Raw genomic sequence first — 17,783 nt, 5'->3', positions numbered from 1 at the left:
AGAAGAGACTGGCCTCATCCTCTTGACATTTCCCCTTCAGATACTTGTACACATTGATGAGATCGCCTCTCAACCTTCTCTCCTCCAGGCTGAACAGGCCCAGCTCTCGCAGCCTTTCTTCATAGGAGAGGTGCTCCAGCCCTCTCATCATCTTGGTAGCCCTGTGCTGGACTCTCTCCAGCAGTGCCATGTCTCCCTTGTACTGGGGAGCCCAGAACTGGACACAGGACCTGGAGGTGAGGCCTCCCCAGGGCTGAGGAGAGGGGCAGGATCACCTCCCTCCACCTGCTGGCAACACTCTGCCTCATGCACCCCAGGAGACCATTGGCCTTCTTGGCCACAAGGGCACACTGCTGCCTCATGCTCAACTTGGTGTCCACCAGCACTCCCAGGGCCTTCTCGGCAGAGCTGCTTTCCAGCAGGTCAACCCCCAGCCTGTCCTGGTGCCTGGGGTTACTCCTGCCTAGATGCAGGACCCTGCATTTGCCTTTGTGGAACTTCATGAGGTTCCTCTCCGCCCAGCTCTCCAGCCTGTCCAGGTCCCTCTGAAGGGCAGCACAGTCTTCTGGTGTGTCAGCCTCTCCCCCCAGTTTAGTATCATCAGCAGACTTGCTGAGGGTGCACTCTGCCCCTTCCTCCAGGTCATTGATGAATATATTGAACAAGACTGGACCCAGGACGGGTCCAGTCCACAGAAAATTTTCCACAGAAAATTTATTTTCCACACAATTTACTTTCCACAGAAAATAAATTTTGAAACTGTTTCTACTAGAGGTAGACTGCTCCAGGGCTGCATGACCAATTCATCATATTTTAAATACCAAAGATGAGATTCTGCTCACATAGTTACATCTATAATAAAGCAAATAAGGAGAACTTTACAATGGAATGATTACAATGGAGTTCTATGAGTGGAAATCTTATGTAAAAGGAACAAACAAACTACAAAACTGGATTCCATAAGCAAATTCCCCCAAAAGTGTACTAAGCCTTCATCCCTGAGATGGACAGTAAGCTGAGTTCCAAATAGGCATGTGGTTTTGGGGAGGTCAAAAGGAAGAGGTAATCCTCAAAGATTACTGTCCATTTTGGAGGGTGACTAAAACTCTGCAAAAATTTTCGTAGCAGTAAAATTCCACCTTGAGGGTTTTCTATCCTTCCTGTCTTACCAATTTGTTACAATTCTGTTAGCTTACCCTCCTGTCCCTAGGGGATCTACACTTGACTTATAGTCTTAGCAGGATCCTTGTCAAAGTAATTTGAGATTCTCCAGGATAAGAGTCACTAAGTGCAAAATAAAATTATACGGTATACACTAACAGTATTAAAACATTCAGGCTGCATACAGGACAGAGAACTTCATATATCAGTAAATGTATATCCTTAACTATGTATATAAATATATTATATGCATGCATGTAATTATTAACATTACTACAGAAGAGACATTACATATATGCCATCTATCTACTAGTATGTCAAGAGAGGACTGTGTCACTCAGCTGCCCAGGCTTCTCTAACTGTTGAATCAGGTGCAAGGTAGGTTGCCATTTATAGTGTTTAATATATTTCCTGTAAACGTGCAGGAAATATTTGTTTGAAGTTCTGAAGGAAACAGTACTGATGTTCACAGAGATGCAACAAACTACTTGATGAAAGAAATCATTTTCGAGAAAGAGTCCTATGGGAGAAAGAGAGCCTGTTTATTTACATGAAGATCAAAGCAACTTTCATATGAATTGATGCTAAATATTTAGTACTTGAGTGACTAGCAAAGAACACTCTAAACTTCTAAAGGAAAGAAGAAAAAAAACAGGAGGCAAATCCTGATATATAAATATATATAGGTCCTCTACTAGAAAAGATTTTTTTTATAATCATTACCACAGTGTTTAGGGTCCAACTTGAGATCTGAGACCCACTCTGTCATACTACGTATACACACTTAGTAAAATATAGTCTCTTTTCCAACGAGCTTTTCATGTAGGCGGACAAAGGTAATGAAGAATAAATGCAGAGTCGATTTTTATGAATTTCCCTTATAACTTCCAAAAACATATATTAAATAGAATAGTCATGAATTAATCCAAGAGCAATTTCAGTGGAAACTACATACTGTGCATGACAAGGAAACTGAATAGGAGCGAAAGGTTCTATATCCTAATTCCTCATAATTAAAATCTTCCTTAATTTTCCTATCTAAATTCCCTTCTGCTCTTTCACTCAAACCAGATTAAACTAAATAAGACAAGAGCAAAGCCCAGTTGTCCTCACAAAATAACACTGCATCGCAATGGTAGAGGACTCTCAGTCCTAGAGTTCTCAAGCACAAAAGAGGGAGCAATATGAAAAGAGAGGAATTTCTCCTCACTGTCCGTAACCTGGAGTAGACAATTGTCTGCCAGAGGAAGCTGGATCAGCCTTGGTTCCTGGAAGACTGGACCTCTCCCAAAATAGTTTCCTCCAGCTGACAGGGCTCTCACTCTCTGTCCTTACAGACGGCTTCTGAGGTTTGAGGAGGAATTATACCAAAACTGATGAAGATAACTCATTACCAGATTTTTTTTGCAGCTTGGGAGGGAGAGGGGCAGGAAACAGGCCAATGGCACGTATTTCTCATATTTCACCACTTTCTTCTCACTCTCTAGCCACAGATTGCTAACCCTGTGAGGCCTCCCTCTAGAAATCAGGTAATGCTAACTCCTTTTAGTGACTCTGGGATCATGGTTAATCTAGATCTAAGCTGAATTCACACTTCCTCAGTTCATAAAAACTCTGTCCTCCTATATGTAATGTACTACTTTTCAATATATGCTCCTGAATAGCCCTCATTTCTGTAATGCTTTTCCCAGTAGCGCATTAAGTGTGCCCTTACCATTTATCATATGTGGTTCGTTCTCTCTCTTGCATTTTATTACTATTCATATGAAATAGAAGGCATAAAGTAGGAATAGGAGGGCAGCTGGTTGCATGGAATAAGTAAAGCAAGAAATTGAAAACGACCTGTAACAGACATTTATGAAAAAATTATATTTGCTTTCTATTCCTTCACATGTTCAAAGTATATTCTTCAAGCTACGGTCACCACTGTGTTACCATTACTCTCTTTTTTACAAAGAGGAGTGGCTTTGTTTTAAACTTAAAAAATGAAGATTTTTCTCTCCCTGTGAGAGTTTATAGTAAGCACACTACACTAAGAAGCAGACTATCTCAAAGAAACAAAAAAATACCATTGCTTCTATTCCCAACAAGGGGAAATTGGTAAGAAAGGTGTATTAAGTCTTGAAGATAATTTCAGGCACAGAATTATAGTGATCGCAGGAGAATTAACCCCCTTTCTTCCTTTGCAGTACCTAATGCAGAGCATGTGTTCCTCAGCACTAGCAGCTATGGACTTGTGAAGTGTCTACATTAATTCTCTGGGTCATCTAAGTGAAGCTCATTTGCCTGTCAAGGCAGAATTAGTCCCTGTTGCTACTTACCCACTTAAGTCTGAAAAATCCTAAGCACTGAAGTTTCCGCATCTTCCCTTGGGAGCTCAGTTTCACTGATTTTACTGTTAGAAATATTTTCCTGAAAGTAGTCCACTTTTTCCACTTCTCTCCACCCTTTTTTTTTAATTCCGTCTCACTTCGTTGGGTAATGGTGCATTTTCTGATAGTTAGTCAGAAAATTTTTTCAGCAACAGATATTACAGCTAGCTGGAACATTTTCAAATGTGTTTGGGTTTTTTTGGAAAATGATATTTTATTGGTGCAAAAATATTTCACAAAATTGTATAGATTTCAACAACAATTTTGATGGTAAGATTTCTGATTTCACATGTGAAGTTTTTGGAAATTCTAAAAAAGCATATATGGACAGGGAGAAATTAGACACCTAATCTTTTCACTACACAAATGCAGATCCTTTTGTGGAGAAATATTTATTGTTGCTGATTGAATTCAAATTAGAATAAAACCTCTGATTGCTATATAAAATCAAATTGTCAGTCCTCAGACAACCTTAGTGTTCATATGTTATGATAATGGAACGGTGTCCTTGGTTTCTTCTTCGTCAGAGATACACGCACAGAAAGACAAATTCTAATGGCCTATCACATCTGGGTTTGGTACTCTTCAATATTTTCATTAACAACCTGAAAGGAATGGAGAGTAGGCTTATTAAATTTACAGATACCATTTTCTGGGAGGGACCGAACGAACATTAGAAGACATGAGCAGAATGCAAGACGATCTTAATAAATTGCAGATACAGACAGAAAACATGAAAAAATTCTGTAGAGATACTGAAGAGTATACTAATTCTGAATTCAGTAGAGAAAAATGCAAGATGCTATCCTTATTCAGAATTAATTAACTACATAAATACAGGACCAGGAACAACTGGCTGGAAACAGTTCTATAAACAAACAAATTAAGGGTTAAAAGGGATCCTAAACCAAACATGAGTCAACAGTGTCATGCTGCTGTGAAAAAGGCAAATGCCATATCATACATATAGCAGGATGTATAAGCAGCCGTACAACTGGAAGGAAATGTGAAGTAATCCTTCTGTCCTGTACAATGCTTTATTCAGCACTATGACCTTAGAGTATTGTCTCTAGTTCTGGATGCTACACTTCAATAAATACATAGATCAATACAGAGAGTCTGGGAAAAAAAAGAAGAAGAAAGATCAGTGATTTAAAAATACAACTAATGAGGAAAGACTGAAGGAAATGAGTTTGTTTAATTCTAGAGAAGACTAGAGAACACCAAAAGATAATATTCTTTTTAAAAAACATTTAGACTAACACTTGTAAGAAATGGCCTAAATATAGTAAATCTTTACTTAGTTCAAAAAGGATCAGATGATTTCTTGAAATTCCATTCTTTTTCTAAGATTCTTGGCTGCTGAAGTAAACTGGAGCATAGTTCTGTGGAGCAGAGACACCAACCAGAAATACTTAAAAGCTCAATGATAAAAATAAAGGTTGAACTTGGCAGAGCTCTTACTGTAGGAACTTATGGAGAGAAAAGAGTGTAGCTGAGCCAGAAAATACATCATCATGTGCAGTGGCCCACAGTCTGCATAATTCACTGGGTAAGAAAATTTTAAAATATACTTGTTCTATAACCTCTGTAACCTACTTCCACTCATACTCTATATCTAGATTTCTGGAATTTCCTTTTTTTATGGTAAGTACCTAGAAAACTCAGGCTATATTTCTCCACAGTGGGTTAGATGTACAAAATATTTCCAGAAAATAAAAATCTTGCAAATATTATGAGTTTATTAAACTTGGAAATTAAACTATGACAACTTTGTCTTTTTCATCAGTGTTCCATCATGAAAACCGCTGTAAAAGATAGGAGTTGCTGATGTCCCTATTTATTTGCAAACTTATCTGAACTTCCCCTTCCTTGTGAAAATGTCTTGAGATTTTTAATGATTGTTTTACAACCAACCAAAAAGATGGAGCAACTTAATGTTACATGAAAGGAATAGCTTCTGCATAAATATTCATAACTTCAATAAAAGAGATGTATTAGAGCTTATGAGAATGTAGATGCTCTCTATCTGCAAAATTCCCACTTTAATATTTTTTAAGAATAAAATCAGAAACAAAGATTTGATCCTTTTAAAAAAATCTTGAGGGATTGTGAGCTTCTTAGTAAATACAACTCTTTCGAGTCCTGAAATGCATTCTACAGCACAGTTGAAGCGCTATATAGAACGCAATGTGTTACACCCAACAAAATCAGGAGAAGCTTTCCCTCCCTCAACCTCATTCCCAAAGTGTGCAGACTTAGAATCAGCGTTGCTATGTCCCATCAGGTACGGCAAGAAAAGAACAGCCTCAACCTGCCTGTCACCGAGGTGGAGCTGAAATCAGCCTGAAAATATTGGATATTCTCTAAATAGGAAACAATTTCCCCAGCACAGGAACATGTTAGTAGACACCAGAAAACTTGTGACTTGATAAATAGAATAGAAGACCAGATAGCATTAACAAGAAAAGAGCTTCCATTTTAGGAAAAAAAAAAAAATCTTATCAGCTGCCCACCATGTGCTATGAATTAAAAGCTTTTGAGCAAACAGTATTTCTTTACTGCTAACAGGTTTTAAATGTTGCAGCATGTAGACCAAAAAGTCTTGATTAGTTGTGGCAGATGAGTCAGCAGAGGAGCAGTTCGCAATGCAGTACAACCCTTACATTTTGACATATATTGTTAAGGCCTTCCAAAAGTCATTCTAAAAAGGGAAAAAGAAAAAAAAGAAAAAGGTTTAACTAAGGAACTAAAGATACGGAAAAAGGGAAAGAGAAGCTCAACATCATGAATTTAACCTTGAAAATATCATAAGGGAAAAGACTAAAATGGATAACAAGGCATTCTTCATAGATTTTGTGGAGGTTTTAGATTTAGTGCCCCAAATTTAGTCACTTCAGTGGCTGGGGATTTCTCAAGATATCTGTGTAGTAGATTCTGCTGATGCACTTTATGTAAAAAGTGACAGCTGCAGCAAGGGAAAGTGATGCCTTAAATATTACAGCACAAGCCCTTTTTGCCTCTTCCAGAGAAAGATAGTGTTATGTAAATACAATAACAGGTATGCAGTAGTACACATGCTACACCTACCTGCAGCTATACCACCTGGTGGTATAAACCTATGTGAAAAAGAAAGAAAAGTTAGATGTATTCAAGAGTTAGACAAAACACATCCCAGAAGTGTGTTGGTTCTACAACAGCAATGAAAAGTTAGCTCTTCCCTATGGATCATGATGAAGTTTAATTCCCAGAGCAAGTAACAATCTGGAAAGGAAGAAAGGAAGATGTAAAATAGAAATTCTGGTGATTTGAGATCCCATGACTTTTCTAGCAAAAGGAGAAACACTGACTTTAGAATTACAAGCAAATTATCGTTTGCTGCTTTATAATCCCAGTTTCTATTAGACAGAATTCAGTAATTGGTCAGAGCAATTGCATATGGTTACTATGTGTTTTAAAAGTGAAGAAAGTTTTCCTTAATCTCTCAAAGACTGAGGTTTTCTTGTTCAATGTGAGAAGCTAGCCATTCTCTTCCATTATTTAGAATTCCCGCATGATGGGAAATGTCCATATTTTGGAAATAGTGAAAATATTGGCCATTAGTAGACACTGTTTTACATCCCTGTTCAACAATCAGGCTACAGAAAAAAACTAGCCAAGGAGATTGCATGTAAGAACAACAGAACAGAGGCTCACGGGAGAACAAAAGTTAATTGACAAGCTGCCCCATACTAGGACTATAAAATTAAGAGCTGGGGTAGTGCTCCCACTTTCACTCTAAATAGCGAGTGACAATAGGACCAACAGCAGCAACATATGGAAAAAGTATAAGGCAACGTTACCACAGTGTTATTAGTACCAAGAATCTCCTGCACTGGACTGCATATACCTGAGTTCAGAAATGCTGTCCTCTTTTTTTCTTCATAGCCTCAGATAAATTACAAATAATTAGCATTCAAGTCTATTTAAATTTCAAATATAGATAGCAGAAGTCTTCCTCTTTAATTTTCTAGACTGGAACACATTGTTTTAATTTCAAAATGTTTGTTAAATCAGAGGAGGTGATTTTTTTTCCAGTACTATTTGGAATGTGATCAAACTCCAGGAAGATGTTAGGATTGAAGAAAGTCTTCGAGATCCAAGGTTTCCACCATTGTAGGACAAATCATGAGCTTTTTCTAATATCACTATAAGAATCCCAGCTCTCAGTTATGTCTGGTAACAGCTTTCAGTTTCTACTAATGGCTCCAAACTGATCTAATGATATAAATAAAAGGACTACTGGACAATATACTGTTAAATTCCTGTCAGCCATTTCACATCATGGGAGGTTTCTACCCAAACTGTCAAATTTTGCACAGTTCTTTATACATTCTTATTTTCACTAGACATATCTTACTGCCTTATAAATGTACTATATCTAAACATAAAGCCATAGTGATACAGCTAACTGAAAAGCACAGGTGGTGCTGGAAAAATCTTCCAGTAGTTCTTAAGCCAGACAGCATTCTTGCATGTTTTATATTGCAGCCGTGCGCAGTAACTGTAGACCATCACACTGCACAGATGGAAGTGCAAGTTTGAGGGCTATTGAGCATGTGGATTTTCCCAGTGTGTCATAATTACAGAAACATCTGTGCTAAATAACTTCAAGCTGATCCACAGTAAAAATTGGCAATGTTCAATAACTCTCAATATCCATTTTTCCCCTGTGGTGAGATGGCCTAGTGATTGCAAGTTGGACTGCAGCATAAAGCATGTAGCTTCATTATTTCAGGACCTATTTAGAGATTTCTCCCATGGTATATTACCTACAAAATCCATATGTTTTTCTTTACTTAGCTCTACAGAGCCTGAGCTTCAGAGATGCCACATGCCTGCAGCTATCATTGACTTCAATTAGAGATGTGGATATGTAGGTTCTCTGAAAATCTAGTCCTGTGGGGATACTTTTAATTGATTTTGATTTGCACTGGGAAGGGAAACAATCTGGGTGGCATGATCACAAGAGACCAGAAGGGAAACAGAGGCAGTTTGCCTGAAGGAACAAAGGTAAAAAACATAATCAGATAATGTAGCAAACGTTTGTCTGTTTGTTTGTTTGTCTATTTTTTCTAGTTGTAACAAGGAACTTAGAATTTCCCTGAGAAAAATATTAAAGAACCAACAATTCCTCCCCAAATTGCCTCAGTAATGTAAACTCACCCCCTTTAATATATTTAGACCACATTGCAATTTAGGAAATTCACTGTTCCCTGCCTTCTTTCCTCATCTATGACTGACTATAGACATAGCTTCTCCCCCTCCTTCCTCCTGCAACATTGGAACTCAGAAGCTTTGCTGATACAGGTGCACTGTTCAAATATAGCACATTTACGATTCTTGGTGCACTATCACAGAATTATTTTTCAGTTCTTATTGCTTGTATTTATTTCAGTTAGAAAGGCTCACCAATACAGTCGCCAGATTTTCCCCTCCCAATACTAGAAATAGAAAGATTCATATATTTCTTAGCTGCCACGCAGTGCACAATTTCTGCATAATGTATGCTTTTCCATGTTTTGTCCAATGTCACTCCAAAAAGAGAAATACTCTTCCTTAGAAATTGTGATTATTCTGTAACGTAGCAGATTCACTAGTGGCATTCTTTTCCCTAATATCTAGTTCAGATTTTATCTTCCTCTGTTCCTTCTTAATTTCTTAGAAGAATACCTTTATTTGACTAAGTATTTCCTCAATTACTTTGATGTTCAGACTCTTGATGTATTAACAAAGCCGTGACATGCATCTTAGCTGACATTCAGCCAGCCTAAACAGAATTAGTTCTTTCATCTTTGTAAACCAGTCCCTAGTTTTTGATAATTACCACTACCTATTTCTAAATTTTCCCTAGTTAATCTCTAACTGTCTATGTACTGAGCTGCAGTTACTATAATATTCTAACTACAATCTCATCTGAGGTATTTAGAGAGGGACTATAACCTTCTCGGTTTATGGTGTGACTTCTCAGAGGGAGCAATCAAAATCATACTTGCTTTTGCTGCTGCCTTATCTCATTGCCAGCTCTTGCATAATTGCTTGCACCCAATATATACCCATCCCAGGATGGATGCATAGCTAGTTGATGTCTGAACACACAGGTCTTCTTTCCTTCTTGTTTCAAACCTTTTAAGCTTCTAAGCAGGTATACTGTTCCAAACCATATGTGAAGGAGAGATTGCAACATGGAAAGAAATTTTTCAGTGTTTTTTTTCCCTAACCATCCATCCTTCCCGAGTGCACACCCACCTGAAATCATCCAACGACCCCTCTTACTGAGTTTCTTTCTCTGCCAATTCTAACAACTGCCAAGTTGTCAAATGATGCTGCTATTGTATCCCCATAGCAACAAGCTTTCTGGCCTGAGTGACAGTATTTCCATATTGTCAACTGGAAAATGTCCCAGATAACTCTAAGAGCACCTGGAGTTTTCTTGCAATGCAAATATCTTTTTCTTTTCCCTTCCCAATTCTTCATATATTAAAGGGAAGTTATTTATACTCATTGCAACGGATGGTATGATGACAGCTGAGCATTTGAAATTTGCTTAAAATTCTGAAAATCTGTCCTTTCAGTGGATTTAATGTTTCTTTTGAAACAGCTGTGAATTTTAATGCCATGTTTAAAATAATTAAAAAATATACCGATATGTAACATATCAAGATCTTGATAACTGAACAGAGAAAATATGTGATGTATTAGGTGACACATTCTTCATGCTTTTAAAGTTAAGAAGAACATATATGGGAAATGCCAAAGAACCACTGAAAATGTTTTCCCTGAGGAGAAATATATTTCTAGTCTATGTAGATGTAATCTATTATTCTACTGTTATGTTATTACTATCCTTCCAGGGTAACATTGTTTGGATCATACAGAGTAATGATGGTTACTCTGAAAGGAGAGGTAGGTAAAAAATAAAAGCAGAATAAATATCGTCAGTCTCAGGGAATTGCCCGAAATTTACATTCCTGGGAATCTGGCCTTCAGGTCTTCACCATGTTTCAACACAGTTAAGTTTTAACAATAATGGATTTGTTGGAACTTAACAGTTTTAACAGTATTTTTCAGTTAGGTTATTTAACACCACTGAATCTTGAAGATACCTTCCAGTCTTTTGTCATGGCTTGCTGAGGTCTTACGTTAAAGAATAACTGGGTGTATGTGCTCTTGAAGCATATAGAAATTATTTTTATCAACATCATTACCACGTTCAAAATAACTTCACTGACTCAGGAGAGTCACTCCAAATTTACATGGAGATAAAAGAGAGCAGAACTGAGTTTATTGTTCTTTGGACAAGATATAAAACCTCACAGTGATTTCTGGAAGAATGGTGAAGTCAACCCCAGTATCCTTGCCAAAATGTAGCTTATGTACCTAGTTCTATTAGCCGGCTTATTCCGGCAGTTTCAATAGGACATGAAATTTTTCTTCTCATCTGCACTGTAATATTGGTGTGTGCTTTTGTATTGCCGCACTCCACATCAAACTTTGAATACTGAGTGAGTTATCGCTATACTGAGTGAGTATAACTATCTTAACTATATATTGTTAATTTTGTGGGGCCTTAGGGAGTCCTGATGTTTAACTAGTAAACATTTGCAATGCCCTTTAAGCGTCTTTTAAGAATAAGGATTAAATGCGCAAAATATATTTGTGCGAATAACACACATTCACAGACTGAAAGCTCGTTCTGAAAATTATGACCCTATATATGCAATTTACATACAGTGGGGATAGAAATAATATTTAATAAATTTGATGTGAGCAATGGATCATTTATGAAATTATCAGCATATTTTTCATCCCGTAAAAATGGAGGAAAGCGTGAATAAAATATATTTCAAGAAAAGAGATTATCTTACTTGCAAATATTAATTAAAAATATATTCATATCATGAGGTAGTCTTGTAGACTTCAAATAATAAGCCAAAATACATGTCATTCACGTATTTTGTTCTTCTAGTGCTGTTCCATCTAATTGTGAGTGCATTACTGTAAAGTATTTTAACATAACAGGAAAGCTTTATTTGACGGCTGCAAAAGCACTGAATCATGTGAATCAACCTGTTCCGCAGATGAGAGACTACCTTGAACACTGTTTCTTTCTGGATAAGTACAAACCACAATCAATCACCAGCAATACAGCTGAGGCGGTTAGTTTACAAACACAAGTCCAGTGCAAAACTTCTCTTCATTATAATCAAAGGGGCAGGTGTTGGGTGTAAGTAACAAGCTGGTAAATCTGACAAGGTTTAGATAGTGCTCCTAGGAGCATGGAGCTGGAAGACATAACTCCAGCGCATCACATCCACTCCCCTGCCATTACAGGCAATCCAGTCATCCAGGCCACTCTCACACAGGTCTGCAGCAAGCCACTGTGAATCACCAAAGATTCACAATGCCTTATCACAAGACTATCACAAATGTAAAGTATACAGGGACAAAACCTACAAACTCGGCCTTTGGCACAGAAAGAACAAAGGAGAAATGAGCATTAAGTATTCTCTAGCATGAAACAAAACAGGGAAAATCATCCCTGTAAAGAACCTATGTTTGTGATGTAGCTGTTGCTCCATAGCTGTCCTTCTTTTCCTTACTCCTCTGCACGTCTAGAATGCTCTCAGTTTTAAATGCATGAAAGTAGTCACTTCAAACAGCAGATGGTCTATATAAAATATATAAAATACTGAGATTTCTGACCTGACTCCTCTAATACTTTCTTCTTCACGTAATACTGGGCTCAGATAAGCTCATCCCACTGCCTGCTAAGTGGTTGCTGTATATAGCTTACACAAGGGATACTATCACACAAGGCTGCTATGAAACAGAGTAAATGCATGCACCAGAATTACACTGCAGGTACTAGTGGTTCATCAGGAAGACCTTAAAGACTATTTAATACTAGGTCTAGATAATACTAGGTCTAGATAATACTAGACTAATAGTCTAATACTTTAGTAGACTATCTACTAATACTTTAGTAGACTAGACTATCTTTAGTCTAGTCTAATACTAGACTAAAGGTCTGTTACCTCTTTCCAGCATTTTGCAATTCATTACACAACTGAAGTCAGAGAATGAAGGTTTTTTCTTTATATAGCAAATTAAAAAATGAACAATCAGATATCTTCTGTTTCTTTATCATACAATATGATTCATGCCTCATCTTTCATGCAAGCCAATAGCTCTATGATTTAGAGCCTGCATAGCTATAAGCCATCAGTACAAAGCAATCTACTACTCAAGAATTTATAGGCTAAAGCCCTTAAGTGTGGGTTTATGGCTGTTCAGCTCAAATATCCTATACCTATCTATTTAATCTATTTAATTTATCTATCTCTATATTTATAAAGCATCCAGTCTCCGGTAGCCAGACACCAGCAGTGTAAATGCAATTTGTTGACAAATCGGTTTTGTTGCTGTGGCCCTGACATATACAGTTCTATCATTAAGGAAATTTGTGTTTTAAGAAAAGGTATTGCTGTGTTGATATGTTTTGTAAGACTTTATGTTATTATTATGTTATGTTCTTATCAATTAAAGTCTCTTTATTTGGAATGGCACATTTGTCGTTGCAAGTAAAAGCTTTTTTTTCTTTTTTTCTATTTTTGGAGAACAGTTGAAGAGTCCCAGATCTTTGCCTGAGTAGCAGTGTCTCTCCTGTCACACAAGGTATCAAAATTTTAATTTGGGAAAAATCAGTGTGATCTCATTTCCTTGTTCCCTGTTATTCATACTAACGGCATAAAACATTTCCAAACTGTGAATATTTTCTCTGGAACTGCTTCTCATTATTTGCCAGGAATGATTATGCTCATTATGTATCTAGGCTGATAGAGAGACAGTTGAGAAAGACATTTATAAAAATGAAATATCCACATTTAAGCTCTTATATAGAGAATTGTTGTTTCAAGAGGACAGTTCTTGCTGCAGTTCCTAATGCTGGAGGTCCTGCTGTGCTGTTTTTGTTTCTGCTATGATGGGACAAGTTCTTGCCTGCAGGCGAGAATGAACTTCCAGAACGATCATGTTATTCTCGGTGTCTAGTGAGCAATATGGAAAGCATGGGGTTTTGAACTGAGGATGCAGGAGAGCAATAAGGATTTAATGTCTGGAACGAATCATGCTGCTAGAGTTTCACTTTGCCACTGGTCAGTCATCTTTTGTTTACTCACATATTATTATAAATTGTTGCATGCTGGAATATTAAAGGAATATTTCTGCATTTGTTGTATCAATGAACATTTTATAATGGCAGAACTTTGTCTTGTTTTTAGTGTCTCAGGGAACAAAGAACATGTGGAGTTGTAGCTAATAAAATCATGGGCAGACCATATAGCTTCGTACTCGAGCTGACACATGGTGGTGAAATGCACGTAGTAAGAAATCATTCCGTTTTCTGCCAGAAAATAGGCCAGCTAACAGTATCCTCTGGAGCAGTGTCATTCCAGAGCAGTTTAAAGCTGTCTCTACCATGCCTTTTACCAAAAGCCTCAGAACAGCTAGTCCCTGTATTCCATCCCCCAGCTGTGCTTCATTTATTCCAGATTTTGAAGTAGAAAAGAAACTGATTGCTAAATACTACCATGTAGATGATAAATGGACATTTTTACTGTTTTATCTATAGTCAGTAATGGCCTTTTTCCTAGGAGTAACAGCATTGCTCCTGGTAGCACTTAATGGCTAAATCGGTGATATTATGCTGTAGAGGCTCATATCTTTGTAAATGACCACCATTGTTCTGGAAAATGTCTAGGATGACAATGTAGGCAAGGAGGGAACATCCCTGTTCAGACTTCCACTGTAAAACTATCGCAGTTTCAGCCCTTCATTGCTCAATGCACAGAATCCAATTTTATCTCAGATGCCTATGATATTTATTTCAGAGGTATAGGAAACTATAGGCATTCAGGTATTTTAGATTTAACTCTGTCTTTTTTTGTTTAACTGTTTCATTCTTGTGTTTCTTCCCACATATAGTGTACTAAAGCATCCAGTCAACCTGCAAAAATGCAGTCAAAGCTGTAACCCTGAGCCCAGTCAAATCAGGTGCTGATTGTCGAAGATCATGTCAAATAAAACCTGAGGAAGAGTTGTGCATGGTGCTATGTGATGCATGAAGGTGACACGGTCAATTTGACACACCAACAAACCAAGAGTGGGTTCCAGCTCTTGCAACTCATTTTTGCAAGTAACACTTGGCAAGAGACTGTTATTCTAGGTGGAGCTGTTAGAATACAGTAGCTCTCCAGAAAAATCATTCCAGCTGAGGAGGCCACTGTGCCAAGGCCACTATTTACTCATCTATCAATCTACATCATATCACAACTGTCTGCATAGTTCTGCTGACCATCTCTTCCTATTTTTAAGATGATTAAAAAATGCTGTCTTAGGACTGAGCATCTGATCCCCTATCTATATATATTTCTTCAAAATCAGTTCCTGTATCAGTCAGTACATATGCTACATTTCGCTCAGTTTTGTGTTCACTCAGTTGCTGTGTTTCTTTCCCCAACTTACCATCATCTTTCATAGACAGTTGTGGGGTTCCACGTTTCTTAATAAGCAAATAAAGCTGAAGCAAACCTAAATACCATTCTTTTCATCTAATCTCACGTCTAGTTCCTTCATCTAATGGTACAACCTCTACTTCACCGTTCTTTGTCTTGTTCTTTTCTGGGCACACCTGACACATGTGAGGTTTAATAATTTACAGGCAGAGGGCCTAGTTTGCCAGGCTAGGGACATATTCCAATTTCTTTCCACAACTCTAATAAGGCAAAGCAGTCAGAAGCTTATTGCAACTGCCACATAAAATCAGATTTATGGATGCTTTTTGTCAGAAAGTGGTGCAAAGCACTTTGAGTGTCCTACTGAATCTCTCCATTCATCTCCCAGAATAAAGTTTCCCCACCTGCTATTGGAAGAATTTTTATTGTAATCATTAAATATTTTTTCATAATTAGAGAAAATAAGTAAGATTAGTCCAATATGAAACATGCTGTGCAATTCTACCTAATATTACTGACCTTACAGCCAGTGATTATGATTCCCAGCAGATTGCATCTGTAGAGAGAGATCTGTGTGTGGTATAGATCAATCCTGGTTGACACATTAAGGAGAAAGTTTGGATGATATGGAGCCAGTGATCCTCTAAATGATCTACCACTGCTAGAAGAGCTCCCTAAAGTTCTCCAAAGTAGGCAAAGGTTATTCTAATCTCTTCAAAAGTGATATCAGTGTGCGCTGTGTATCTGCCTTTTCCCACTAAACCACGTGTAGTTCCACATAGATGAGGAGGTGCCTATTTACTTTTATTTGTTTGTTTTTCTCTATTTCTGATGTAAATTATTCATTGCTTTTGTTTAAACAGTCTGGCTGTTTGGACCATTTGAAGATACAGCAACCAGTATTACTTTTCCAAAAGATATAGCACAAAGGTAAAAAGCACTCAAGTTATATATGGTGGCAGCACATCTAGCTCTAGTTATGGCCATATCTGAAATATGTTCTGAACCAGATGGTGCTGTCAGACAGTGCAGAATGACAACTTTTAGATGATGCAGAAAGGCTAATGTGCCCAAGCAATGAAGGAACTCTATCTCCACTTGCTGTATTTTTTTAACTTCAGTTACAGATGGCACTGCAAGGATCTGCTCAGGAGGAAAAGTAAGATGTCTTCATGGCTGTTTTTAACTTAAAAGAATCTGTCAGAATATTTATAAGTTAGCCAGGCGGGCCGTTGTTCCTAGTGACTGCCTATGGCTCGTTCATAATAGAAGGAGTAGGGAATAATAGAAGGAATCATAAATTTTTCAATGATTTTTTAATCAATTCCAATCAAGCACCATTTCTAATGAAAAATAAGTTTTAAAATATCACATGCTGTTTTTTTTCTTCAAAAATTAGTTCCACTTTTCAGTTCAAAATATTTTTCAGTCCAAACTATAACTTATGCTAGAAACAGTAAAATATTTCCATGAAATCAAAATGAAATAGGTTGAAACTATCAAAACAAAAGATATATCATTGACCTAAACTACCCCCTCCCTTACTTAACCCATGGGTTTTGTTTCAAGGACATTTCTCAAAGAATGACTTTTCATTATATTTCATTGCCAACAATTTTTGACAATCTTGAAAATGTTCATAAATAAACAAAATATTTCTCACCCAGTTCTAATTAATATACGAGTTTTACAGGCATTAGATCAAATATAAAAACGGCAGACTTTCCTTCCCAAATATCTCAGGATTACATTCAGCATTCACCCCATCTCGTACTGTAACACTAATGGATGACCAGTTTTGTATGAAAGTGAGGCACAATTCTTACCTTCTCTTAAACTTAAAAAAAAGGGCTCTTGAACACAGAAGCCATATGCCAAGCAATCTTTGTTAGTCCAGACTAATGCAAATCAGCACATCAGTCTCTAAAGCATACATCAAGACTTCATCTCTTTAATGTTCATGCAGCCAAAAAGAATAGCAGTTCTCAGGGTATTTACTTTATTTGTGGCAGCTAAACTCAAGAATATGAATTGCATTTCACAGAATCAACACTACTGCATGCAGAACTAACGATTAAACTGATAATGAAAGAAAAAAAAGTTACAAAAATAAAATTTCTGCTTAATGCAATATACTACTTCTTTTCCTATAAAACTGCTTTAGAAATATGTAAATGAAAATGGCTTGATTTTGTGTATCTCAGCCTATTGAAATCATGAGAAAATTGAGAATGACACATTTCCAATGAAGAGCAGGTGAAAACTTTAGCCAAGGGGAAAATATAATTTTTAATGCAAAAAAAATATTATTTTTACAAATTTAGGACAAAAATATGGCCTCTCATCAATGAATGGAGATGTGGAAGAAAGAAGGCCAGAGAAAAGACAACATCATTACCTGTTGCAAGCAGCTCAACTCTTCACCATATTTCTAATGGCCCATACCACACAAATGTCTCTTCTAAAATGATATAAATCTACTCGTGTGGAATGACTAGGAGGGAGGACCACAAGAAGGTATCCCACAAAATGTATCGGTGCGGGGAAAAGCAGCATGGTCTAGAGGAATAAACACAGAGGCAGCAGTCAGGGATTCCAGAACTGTGATCTCAAACCTACCCCTAGGTCACAGTATCACCTGTTACCTCACTGTTCTGCAAAATGTAGTAAACAAGTAAAGATACTTGCTTTCCCA

At 37.2% G+C, this 17,783-nt stretch overlaps 1 long non-coding RNA gene across 1 annotated transcript; it reads right to left on the bottom strand.

The window, feature by feature from the left end:
* Window positions 1-3,427: 3,427 nt before the first annotated feature.
* LOC138066201 (uncharacterized) lies at window positions 3,428-17,564 on the bottom strand. Its single transcript, XR_011139446.1, has 3 exons — window positions 17,487-17,564; window positions 6,624-6,652; window positions 3,428-4,138 (listed from the first exon to the last, which is right to left on the bottom strand). It is a non-coding gene; the product is annotated as an uncharacterized lncRNA (long non-coding RNA).
* Between the last annotated feature and the right edge of the window lie 219 nt (window positions 17,565-17,783).

The sequence above is a fragment of the Struthio camelus genome, chromosome 2 (genome assembly GCF_040807025.1).
Source record: "Struthio camelus isolate bStrCam1 chromosome 2, bStrCam1.hap1, whole genome shotgun sequence".
In the NCBI taxonomy this organism is placed as follows: Eukaryota; Metazoa; Chordata; class Aves; order Struthioniformes; family Struthionidae; genus Struthio; species Struthio camelus.
Note: the sequence above shows the minus strand (reverse complement) of the source record. Positions and strands in the feature narration are given on the sequence as shown.